Source organism: Poeciliopsis prolifica, unplaced genomic scaffold (assembly GCF_027474105.1).
Source record: "Poeciliopsis prolifica strain line A6 unplaced genomic scaffold, Auburn_PproV2 SCAFFOLD009, whole genome shotgun sequence".
Classification (NCBI taxonomy): Eukaryota; Metazoa; Chordata; class Actinopteri; order Cyprinodontiformes; family Poeciliidae; genus Poeciliopsis; species Poeciliopsis prolifica.
In genome coordinates this window covers 10,722,191-10,733,602 of record NW_026562384.1, presented here as the reverse complement: position 1 = coordinate 10,733,602, position 11,412 = coordinate 10,722,191, and the positions used below count along the sequence as shown (strand labels likewise).

At 36.3% G+C, this 11,412-nt stretch overlaps 1 protein-coding gene across 1 annotated transcript in view; it reads left to right on the top strand.

The window, feature by feature from the left end:
• Positions 1-1,358: 1,358 nt before the first annotated feature.
• LOC129362789 (probable serine/threonine-protein kinase iksA) overlaps positions 1,359-11,412 on the top strand; it is a 103,591-nt gene continuing 93,537 nt past the window's right edge. Inside the window, exon 1 of the mRNA XM_055034521.1 lies at positions 1,359-1,510. The gene's annotated coding sequence lies outside the window, so the exon portion shown is untranslated. The remainder of the gene's footprint in view (positions 1,511-11,412) is intronic.

Genomic DNA, 11,412 nt, shown 5'->3' with positions numbered 1-11,412 from the left:
AATGAGATATCTTAAATGATCTGTCAGTTTAAACCAAACTGAAATACGATTGGATACAATTTAAGGACGACCCCCTAAATGGGTGGGGACCTTCAACTATCATTCATGGGACTTGTAGTACTTCAGACATTATTCGAGCGGGTGTGCAACACTTTAAATAAATAAAAACGATTAATAGGACCCCTCCGGGGTCAATTATTTACATACTTATGAAGGGATATAAATAACTCAGAAATCTAAGCTGCAATATAACAGAACATGGGTTGTCATGTTAAATAACACAAAAAAGACATTAAATTTGACTGCCTATTTAAGGCCAAGGAAATATTTAACTATGGCAGCAAACATATAAATCGACGTTTAAGAAGACGATCCAGGGTAAGATCTGTTTGATCCATTTCTCACTTGGCTTTAAGCTACTTGTCAAAGTTCACAGTAAAAGGAAGCATACACTACTATGTAAGTTTCAGATCATCAAATACATTTTATTGTCTTGTTGGTTGACTCACAAGCTCTCAAACTTTAGGTCATGAACTGATGCCCACAATTTCTCCTTCACATTTTTAAATAAAGAACACTTTTTTTCTTTTTTTTTTTTTACTGCAGGTTATACCTGATCTCTATGTCTATTTTTGGAGGGTTCTCAAAAATGGCAACCCCAAAGTGATTTCGATAAATCTCAGGAACTGCAAGGAGCATTTGAATGGTTCTGGTATAAAAATGAATTTAACACTCAAGAGAATATTCTGAAGATCTAAAATTACAATTTCTACTACTGAATGAGAGCAAACAAAAAATGGCAAAAACAAAAATGAGATAAAAAATTCTAATAGAATATATTTGTGGATTTTCCTTGGAAGTATGCACAAATCCTTCCACAGTACGGGCTCTGCATGTACTGTACCAAATTTCCTCCCAAAAAAATGATAAAAATTGTTACAAGCCTAGACGAACATTCCAAATGTTCAATTTTTTTACATTTTGGCACCAGGCGTGCAATTACAAAATGTTCTCTCTTTTTTTTTTTTTTTTTTTTTTTTTACAAATTATTCATTCATTCCCCCCCCCAACTTACATCTTGCTATAAATTTCCATTGCAATGAATAACAATGGTTTTTGAAACAATATAAGAGTACTGTTAAAAAGTACTCTCCTGTGTTCTCTGGTCATAGAAGTATTCAGCATTGGAGTCTTAAAATCAAACACTGCAGGGCAGTTTATCTGTAACCCATTAATTGTTTTGGATGATTGACACATTCAATAGCCAATAGAATCAGTGGGAGTGTACAAAATCACATAGCAACCTTATTCACCAAGCCCAGTGAGGGAAAAGGCATTTGAATTAATGAGGAAAATGCTCTCTTGCGCGAAAGTGAAGGAAAGTCCGCCTGAGTTTTCTGCACAGTATCCAAGGGGACAGAAAAATTGAAAATAGTGAGGAATGACAAAAGGACAATGGCTGAGTGGAAATATTCATTCAAACATGGTTTATGACAATGAAACAGCAAAGGTAGGACTCAAATTATGGTTTTGGCTTTGTGAAATGAGCCTTGTTTTTCCTCTTCTTTGGCTGCTGGTTCAGTGACTTCTGCACATAGTGGTGAAGTTAGTGGAAAGAGTATAGCTTTGGTTTTAATCTCATAGGTAGTTTGCTAGGGCCGTGATGCACTATTGCTGCTGTGTGTTTAACTGGGTATGCCATTTTAGCGTCTATTTACTTTCTTTATTTAGCTGCTTAGTGTTGAAGCTGGGTGTTGTCAAGGTAAAAAATATTGCTTCTCTCATTTAGATGAGCTTTTGGCCATTATGTGGAGCAATATGCCCAGGGCCGTGCAGAGTCCTTTGGAAGGGCAGGGGCTCAAAGTTGAAAAAGGGCACATTGAACAAGATCTTGAAACACTGTACAACAGCGTAGCAATAACCCACATTAATCAAGAATTTAATTGGATCCTATTAAATCATTGCTATCATGTGAGGACAATGCAAAGCAAATTTAGTCTATATTTTCCCCAACAGGTACAGTGTTGCTGTTTCTGCTGCTGACAGTCCTGGAGGGCTGAGTTGATCTGACACAGTAGTTTAGGAGGATGTTATGGTGAGGATGTTTTCGCTTAAATCATATTTTCTCAGACTAATATTTTTCCTCTTTCATTGTACCTACAGGAGAAAAACCTGTTTCATGTCAAATTCTGATTGTGATGTTTTGGTTCATGATGCAAACCTAGATGATGTCATGAGTACTGTAATAATAACTCTTATTATAATGCAAGTCTCGTGTGGTTAGTTGCATCACAGTACTGACTATGATGCAAGCTGGTAATTTTCAAGCATGACTGAAAAACTGCTCAATTAGTAAATAGCACAAGGAATAAAATAAATTGAAGGCAAATATTAACAGTTCACATTTCTTGTTCACATTACAATCATTTATTTGTTAAAAATACATGGTAAAAGCTAATGATGTATTTTTCAAAATAATACAGGTTACTATTTAATTACTATTTATTGTTTCCAAAGCCAAAAGATCCTTCTCAAAACTTTACATTTTATTGATATTGACTGTCCTTGCTTCCACTAAAAGCAGAGATATTATCTAGGAAATAGAGCAGAAAATGAAATTAGTTGTAAATACAATTGTTGATTTAAATATAATTTAGTCTGGTTTGCTAAATAAAAAACAGTGTTTAATCTGAGAGGAGTTATGTGTTCATTTTGTCTTCATCAGCACTGAAGCAGCCTGCAGTTTTTTTGAGTTTTTTTTTTTTTAACAGTGATCGAAAATTAAGGCCTTAGCAGATTTACACCACTAGATGACAGCATTGGTTAGTGGGAAAACGAATGGCAAAGTCTGTCTGTCATTCAATAAATATTCTTGATGCTTCTGTCTCTTTGTGACACTCAATAAAACATTCAGAGCTGGGGCTTTTTTTGTTTCCATGTCTAAGTTTGGCACTCTGTTTGTTAGGCATTGGTAGTTTGCCTTATGTTGTATATTAGTCAATGTCTTTAGTGTATTTGAGCTGTCTGAGTATGGGGCAACAGGCTCAAAGAAGATCCCTGCAGTATTATGAGTCCCTGGTGAATAGAAATGTTAGAGGGAGGTGCAGCAGAGATGGGGAATTTCGGTGGTACTGTCAGGAAGACTACATCATAGGGAAAATGTGATGAAGCAGTTTATGAAACTCACCCTCTCTGAAAATCTCTAGCACTTTTATCAGTTCCAATTCATCACCATCTGTCGACCATCAGTGCTAGAGCGATCTGTCGGCTGGAAATGGATGGTGCTCACTGTGCTGTGAATGGGGCCTGCCCTGAGCAGCCTGGCTATTCCTCACTTCATCTGATTGTCCACATGAGCATAGCTATGCAGAGAAAGTTGACATAGAGTTATTTTTTTTCCGCTTGACAATTCTCTCTCTTTCTGTCTTGATTTCGCCTTCTTTATTTTTTTCTTTCTCTCTGGGGGAATATCTTTACCTTTGCAAAATAGCTAAAACTCCAACAGATTGGGTAATTTGTGAAAGACCATTTTTAACATGCCATTTATTGTCAATTGGATTGAAGGCTGGACTAGGCTTGACTGCACCATTCCAACAAATAAATATGCTTTTATAAACCATTTCCTCATCATTCTGGCTACGTTTAGGGTTTCTGTACTGCTGAGGTGAATTTCTGCTCGGGTCTTTTAAATTTTGCAGCCTGTGACACATTTTCCTTGTGGATTGCCCTTTGTTAACTTGATTTTTCTTCTAATCAGCTCAGACCAGCTTCTCTATCCATGTTAGAGACGAGCATTCTACAGCATGATGCTGCCACTATTGTGTTTTAGCTTTCTGTGTTCAAGTTTATGAAATACGTTAACTTGTCTTTTCTTCTATAGCATTTTACAAGTAGGTCATTTGCGTTTCAGTATTGTCTGACATGTTCCATGTTTTCTACCTCATCTCCCTTATTTGTGGAGTTCATAACTAACAGTTGATTTATCAATTGACTTGAAGCTATGGATCTCTCCAGCTCCCAGAGTGTTGCATATGGGTCTCTTGTATGGTTCTCTAATTAATACTATCCTTGCCCCAGCAAACTTATTAGTTGAATGTCTGTATTTTTGGTGATGAACTGAAGAGATGTCTGTGTTTTTAATGATAGAAATTATGTAATAACCCAGTCATGTTTTGTCTCCACTACTTTCTCCCTGAATACTACTGACCATTAAAAAAGTTTTTACTTCACAATTATGCAAAATATTTACATTGATCTACCAAATAAAACTGCAATAAAATATTTTAAACGTGGTGCGGAACATAATGTTATTGTGGTTATATTTTGACCTGTTATTGGTGTTGTAATGGGACAAAATGTGAAAAAGCTTTAGGTGTGAGTATTTCTGCAAGGAACTTGTATTTGTTGAAGAGATCTGTAAGAAAATGTGTCCCCCATTGTTAAATTATCTTACATTTGTTCAGAATACCATAGATTGGCCTTTTTTTTAAAAGCTGAAATAAATACCAGAAAACCAGAAAAATAGATCACTGCTTATTTTCCCCCCATGAGCTATTTTATTGACTAAAATTAACACCTAATTCAATTGTTGTTATTTCTTATGCTGGGCTTCAATTTATAGATAAGATGGACGTTCATCACTCTGTGCTTTGAGCCAGGAGACCTTTTATTCCCCAGCTTGTAACAAGAGCGGATAGCAGTCAGCGTCACAGCTGTGTGTATCATGACAGCCAATCCATAATGAAGAAGGGAGCCTCATGCGAGTGTCTGAGGTGTCTATATGCTGGAGAGTGAGAGAATTACTGTGTCTGCAGAGTGACCCAGAACAGATGCAACCAGGTTCATTGAGGCCCTATTTCCATTTTGTGGCCATCTGCTTAAGCCGAGTAGCGCGAAGAAAGAAATACGTTTAGGTGGGAAGAGGGATTCACAGGAGTATTCAAGGACACCGCCTTGCACATCTTCGTCAGAAGTTGATACATCAGAAATACTTGAAGTAGTGACACAATTCTATCAGGTGTTAAATGAAAACGAAGAGAAACGTCTTGAAACACCAGTTTCTGTGACTTCAGTGCCTTTTCTTCCATTAAAAAAAATATCTGCCACTTTGTACGTACAGGGCTGCTAGTAACTAGACCAAATAAAACTCTTCAGAGGGATGAAGTATCTCTTACTCTCTGCTGACTAGCTAATCTGTGACACAGCCTGTGCTTGTCTCTCAAGCTTTCATTCTCGGTCTTTCCAACAAAAACAGAGGATCACAGTCATCAGCATTTCAATGGCATGCTGATGTCTTAATCCAATCTTCTTAGGTTGTTTTGCATGAAAGCAAGCATGTGCAAATGTTGATGTCTGGCTGCTATCCATATTTTCTTTGTCAAATTTTACTTTGGAGACAACAGCAGAGGAAGCAGAAGGGATGTATTTTGTGTATTTGCGAATCTCAGAGTTTGACATTCTTGTCACATCCTTGGCTCCCTTACTGCTCCCCACACAGGGAGTAGGAGATTTAAGGATCTGCACTGTAATATTAAGTGGATTAATCAGGAATTGAGAGCCGAGGTTGTCATAAATATAAATGAGTTCTTTTAAGGCATAGGGTGAAGCATGCATCAAGTTTCCACAGTGTAGGCTATTAGAAGTTTATTGGAGCAGTGGATTAAGACCAATAACCTCAATTTAGAGGCCAGGACATGATGTCAATCTTAATGATGCATTGGAAAGGGGTTAAACCCAAAGGTAATATTTACCAGCTGGCTCACATACACCACTGACTGACCCGGGGCATAAACCAATTGTCTTTCATGCCTCAGGGAGCAGAGGGCTTTATGTGTTTTGCAGTTTGATTTGAACTTTAAAAGTCTTAATGTCTTTTTTTCTGCTTGTGTAACGTAAGCACCTTTATATTTTAGGATAAGCTGAACAGCTCGAGCAAACAATGTGGTACAAGTATTGAGATTATGAAAAACTCATCACGTGATGATTTAATCCCAGGGTTTGCCTTAAAGCTATCCATATGCTAAAAATACATGAAGATATTAAAATAACCCCTACATTAATGTGCGACAGCATAAATACTATAGCTAAATACATCTTGTCTTCTTTCACTGCTGGCATGGCTTATAGAAGTATGGATTCCACAAGACATAAGAAACCAAGACATCAGAAGCAGCTCTGTTCATTTCTGTATCTCATAGAATGAATAGTTCTTACAAGGAAGTTACATAAATTTTTGTCTGATTTGAGACAAATCAAGACAAGAAAAAAAAAGACAACTGCTTTTTTTTTCTTCAAATTCCTCCAGCCATGCCAAAACAAATTTGAAATCAGTTTATATGCTATGAAAGAAGGATTTTCAAAAGTAACATGAGTAGGATTGACAGAGTCCAAGATTTATAAGCAGAACCAAAGCGTCCCAAGCCCTGCTTCCCTTCAATGCCTCCTTCTGCAATTCAGATAAATGATGGGGTTCCACATATTGTTGAAGAAAACATGATTTATAATACCAAGTCACTTTATTTTATTGCTCTAAGGTCTCTTGACCATTTATTTCCTCTTTTCACAGGGAACAAAGGTCAACACAACCATTCCGACTGCTCTGTCCGTTGCTGCCTGTGTGATCTAACATCTTCATAACATAAGGTGGAGCTAAAAACAGTTTTGCAGAAATTTTCTGTCTGGTTCTAATCTGGTTTAAAGCTGTACAAGTCCACTTTCTTATTAATTTAGACCACCGTCCTACAAGGTGACCTGAAAAGTTATTGGCAAATCTTTGAATTAACGCTGAAAAAGTTCAGACCACTAAACTTAAGGAAGATTTACCATGATGTTTTTATTTTATTTTTATTTATTTTTTTTAGATACTCAGACCTAATTGTCAGATTACAACTTACTTTGTTTATTGGCACCATTGACTTGCCAATACAAGTCAATGGTGCATTACCAGTGGCAAGTGGTAACCGGTAGAAAATGTGAATCAGGATTTTAATATCTAAAAAAAAATATTTCTGACCAGAAGCTGATTAACTAGAAGATATAAATATACTTGAGAGTTGACTGCTGAACAAGATTAAGTTGTTGATTAGAAAATTGGGTGCAACTGTGAGGGAATCAAAGAAACTAGAATTGAACAGAGAAAATGGGAAAGAAATGGCCCTAGATTACACAAGAAATGTGGGAAACTAGTAAGCAATCTAAATACGCAGATGTATCCTAAATCCAAGAACCTCAGAAGCATGGGACTTTCCTCATTCAGATTGTCTGTGTTGACGTTTCTGAACTGAACCAGAGCTTGCTACGATCGGTTTCTGCAGACAAGCTAAAGAACTGAATGTCTGTATGCTACTCTAAAAATATTTGGGACTGATTTACAATCATATAAATTCTGATGACTGTATGCATGGTCAGACAGTAGTAGAGCCGCTTATTCAAATTTACGCATTGTTTTGGAAGTTTATGTGTTTTTCCAATTTTGCAAGTCAAGTTTATTTGCATAGCACACTTCAGCGACAAGGCAGTTCAACATTTAGTTGATGTATATTCTCATATATTGTTGCAGATTTTGGTATTTAAATTTCTGAGTCACTGTGATAAACTAATTTCATTTTCTGTGTTCTGAGTAGATATCTTATGTGCAGCTCCTCCATTTGCATTGAAATTGTCTGGTGACCTTGTTTTGGTATTTTTTCAAGTTATTGGTCCTAAAACATGTCCTATCTTTCCCTTCGTCCCTGTGCCTCCTCCAGGCTTTCAGCTCAGTCCATCATGGAAAGGAAGGTCTTAGTTTGTTCTCCCCAAGAAAATCAAGTTTTTCTCAACCTTATCAGTAGATGCAGTAATCCATGCCATCACTCAGGCAGTGCTACTTTAAATCAGTCTGAAATCATTTTATTGAAGCCACTACCATGACAACCTGACAGATAGACTGATATAGGAGGGAAGACTGGAGGAGGGGATGAAACAGAGGAGAAAGATGGTGGAAAATTGATTTTCTTTGAGCTGCATTAATCAAATTGACAACAGAGAGGGCATTATCTGTTCAATGGATTTAATATGGTGAATAAAATGAAGACAAAGGCGTGCCTAGTGAAGCAAAGTTCCTTTGAAGGATGAGGATAAGGGGAATGATCACTAGTTTGTGCCGTCTGTAAACACAAATGCATCTATTCCATTATTTGCTTAAAATACCCATAACGTCATGATGAACATTATGACAAAACATATGCATGATTTTTGTTAGGTCTTTTTAACTGCAGATCATTTTCTGTTATGACATAAAGACATCTGCAAAATCTGAAACAATTTCCCTGTAGCTTCTAGCTTCCAACAACAGAACCACATATTGGTCAACAAAATAAAGATATGAACACAGGTAAGAACAGAAGCTGTTGCTATTGTAGCATTTGCTTTCTTTTCTAATTTACTAAATTGCATCTCAGGGATAATTCTGCAAATGAGTTGACGAGGTCATGAATTTGATACAGGTTATTGTTTCTTAATTATATTCCTCTATTGAATCAAACAGTTGTCTAAATTGAGTTGGGTTGTTAAAAAATATTTTTTTTCAATGAATGTCTTCGACAGGGTTCCTGCGTTTGGTAATAGCGTTCTACAGGAACGCTATTACCAAAATATGTTTTTCTTATTTCTGTTTTTTTGCTACTATTACTGAGAAGGACCTCGCTGCAGCAAACAGAAAGGGGTGAGGACAGACCACTGTTTTTTGTAGAATTTTGATTTAGTAATGAAATTATGTTACTAGAGGCAGTAGCAGGCCTGGAAAGATGCGACCATGGTGCAGATTTGGAAGTGCACCGAAAGCTACAAAATTTTGTAAAAACTGTGAGCTGTGTTCAAGTAAATAAAAGACACAAGTTCAAATACATGCTGAGAGTGGAACTCCTTCTTAAACTTGAACATATATCACAGATTTCAAAAGAAAATAAAAACGGGAGACTGTAGATAATATCAGAAATAGCACCCCCTTCATTTCCGGAGTGCAATGGTCCCATTTCCAAATAAGGTATGAGGCTGTCATACCTTGTCCCTTTCTGTTTGCTGCAGCAAGGTGTTCTTGCTATTACTCAGCCAAGAAAGCCAAATGAGAAGAGTTCAGTACAAGAATAGAACAGGAAGTTAAAAATCTAAAGGTAAAGAGTTCCTGACTGCAGCCGCTGTAAGCATTCATTACTATTGACAGAGTGGCAGTTTGGTGCTTTTTTAGGAAAGTATTGTGCTCATACATATTTTCACCATTATTTGAACTTTTTGCATTTCATAATTTACTGTTTGAGTGTTATTATGAAAATATGTTAGTTAGCATGAATATTAACAACCAAAAATCATATACTGAAAAGGTTTTAATCACTTTGCATTAAGTCCAAAACAATAAAAATGTTTACGCATTAATAGGGGGATGGTCTGATTAAAAGAAAAAGTCAAATCAGAAAAAATGCACAGTTTTTTTTTAATCACAGTTAAAGACTCACCCAGGCAATGAGATACAGTGTGCAGCACGGTTTTGCCACCAAATTCAAATGAGAAGATCAAGCACACTGGCAATGTGTGGTTCAGTATCTAATCCCAGGACACATCAACATATTAATAGGGAAAGAAAATGTAAAGGGAGGAAAATGAACAAACTACGATGGCTTTTCAATGACTAGTTTTATCTCAAGGCATACATTTCTCTATAAAAATGTAATTACTTTTTGTGGACAGCTTAAAGTTGTGACACTGTTAAACTTTGACTGCACTTTTTTTGTTATGCTTCATAACTCAGTAAACTCAGATGCACGCAATATCTAATGATGTATGTCACCACATCTATGCTTAAAAACAGCAAGTATTTTCAGTAGCCTCCTTTTAATAAGCACATTCAATGTCTAACTCTAATCTCAGAAATTAAATTTTCTATTAAGACATTTTTAGCTGTCAATCAATCTTGTGTATGCACTGCTCATAACCTCCCCCTTGTTCTCTGCTGCATGGCAAATTCTTCCTGAGAGGTCTTCAGGAAATATTTCAGTAAGCAACAGAGACTAACTTGATATGAATTAATACAGGCGGACGTGTTTGTCTGCCAACTCTGGTTTATAATTGTGACAGCGAAATGATCAAATGTTTCATCTCCTCTCTGTCTCTCAATGCCACAGTTTGCAGCAACTCACCAACATAATTTGGAACAAACTCTACAGCAGTGCATTTTGTGCATGTGTTCTCAAAAAGTTTCCCTTTGAGATCTGGTTTCAAAAGTTGCAGAGAGTCTGCAGTCACTGATAAGATTTACTGGTACACATGTAAATGGATCACAGCTGGATCGCAACAATTATGCTTTCACTGAAAAACAGCTTGGTGTAAAAGGGGACTTAAGGACCCAGCATGATCAAACAGTGGACGTCCAATCACGTAGTTGGAAGACATGAGGGAATGACATCACATTATATAAAGTTCAAAAAGTTGATTTTGCACAATATATTTCTTGACCCCAGCATTAACGTTTATTATTAATGTGAGGAAGGAAACTAAATGCATAAATTATAACTTTAAAAGTAATGGCAGAACATCTCCAAGCCTTGCAGTAAATTGTTCTTTTGATGACTCACAAACTTAAAAGCAGAAAGATGCCCTTTTGTTGGGTTGGAAAAGCAATTTTCTGATGAGAAATTAATAAAAATGTCCCTCTTTATGAAATCAGAACAAAAAAAGAAGATGCTCTAGTACAAAGACACAGTTATGTGTGGGTTCCATGGAGACCACCTAGTTATCAAATTAATACTGCACTCCTAAAAGAACATTTTTGTCCATGGAGAGACAAACAGCAGTTTTATGAAAAACAGGAATAATTGTGTCAGAAGAACAATGGCTTGATTGCATCCAGTTGCTTCTAATATAAGAAAATATGGACGTAATTTCCAAAAATGTACATTTATTTTTTATTTGTTTTGCTTTGTTTTTGAGTGAAACAAAGATCTCTTCTGCCCTCTGCATCACTATCCACAATGACTCTTTGGTTGTAGTTTGGTATGAAGGTTTTGAACTAATCTTTGTTTTAAAGAGTATATCAGGATTTTATAATGTTCAGCCGAAATGTGATGTTCTTGTGGTAAGCTACATAAATGACAGCCATTTCAACATTTTCAGCTGAGATTTGTCAACAAGATGTTAATGAATATAATTATAAAGCATTGCATTAATGTACCAAGGAAACAACTAACTTTTTACAGCTCACCTGCATCCATTTGTCTGAAAATGAAGATTGCATTCAGTTTGTGGTCTTTAATTCTCGCACCATATTGTTTTTACAGTATTTTTTTTGTTTGTTTGATTACTGCAATTAGTTTGCATGGCCCCCTATCCTCTAACTCTTCATCCAGTTCCTCTTTCAGTCTTTGCTCTAATCTTCTCTTTAGG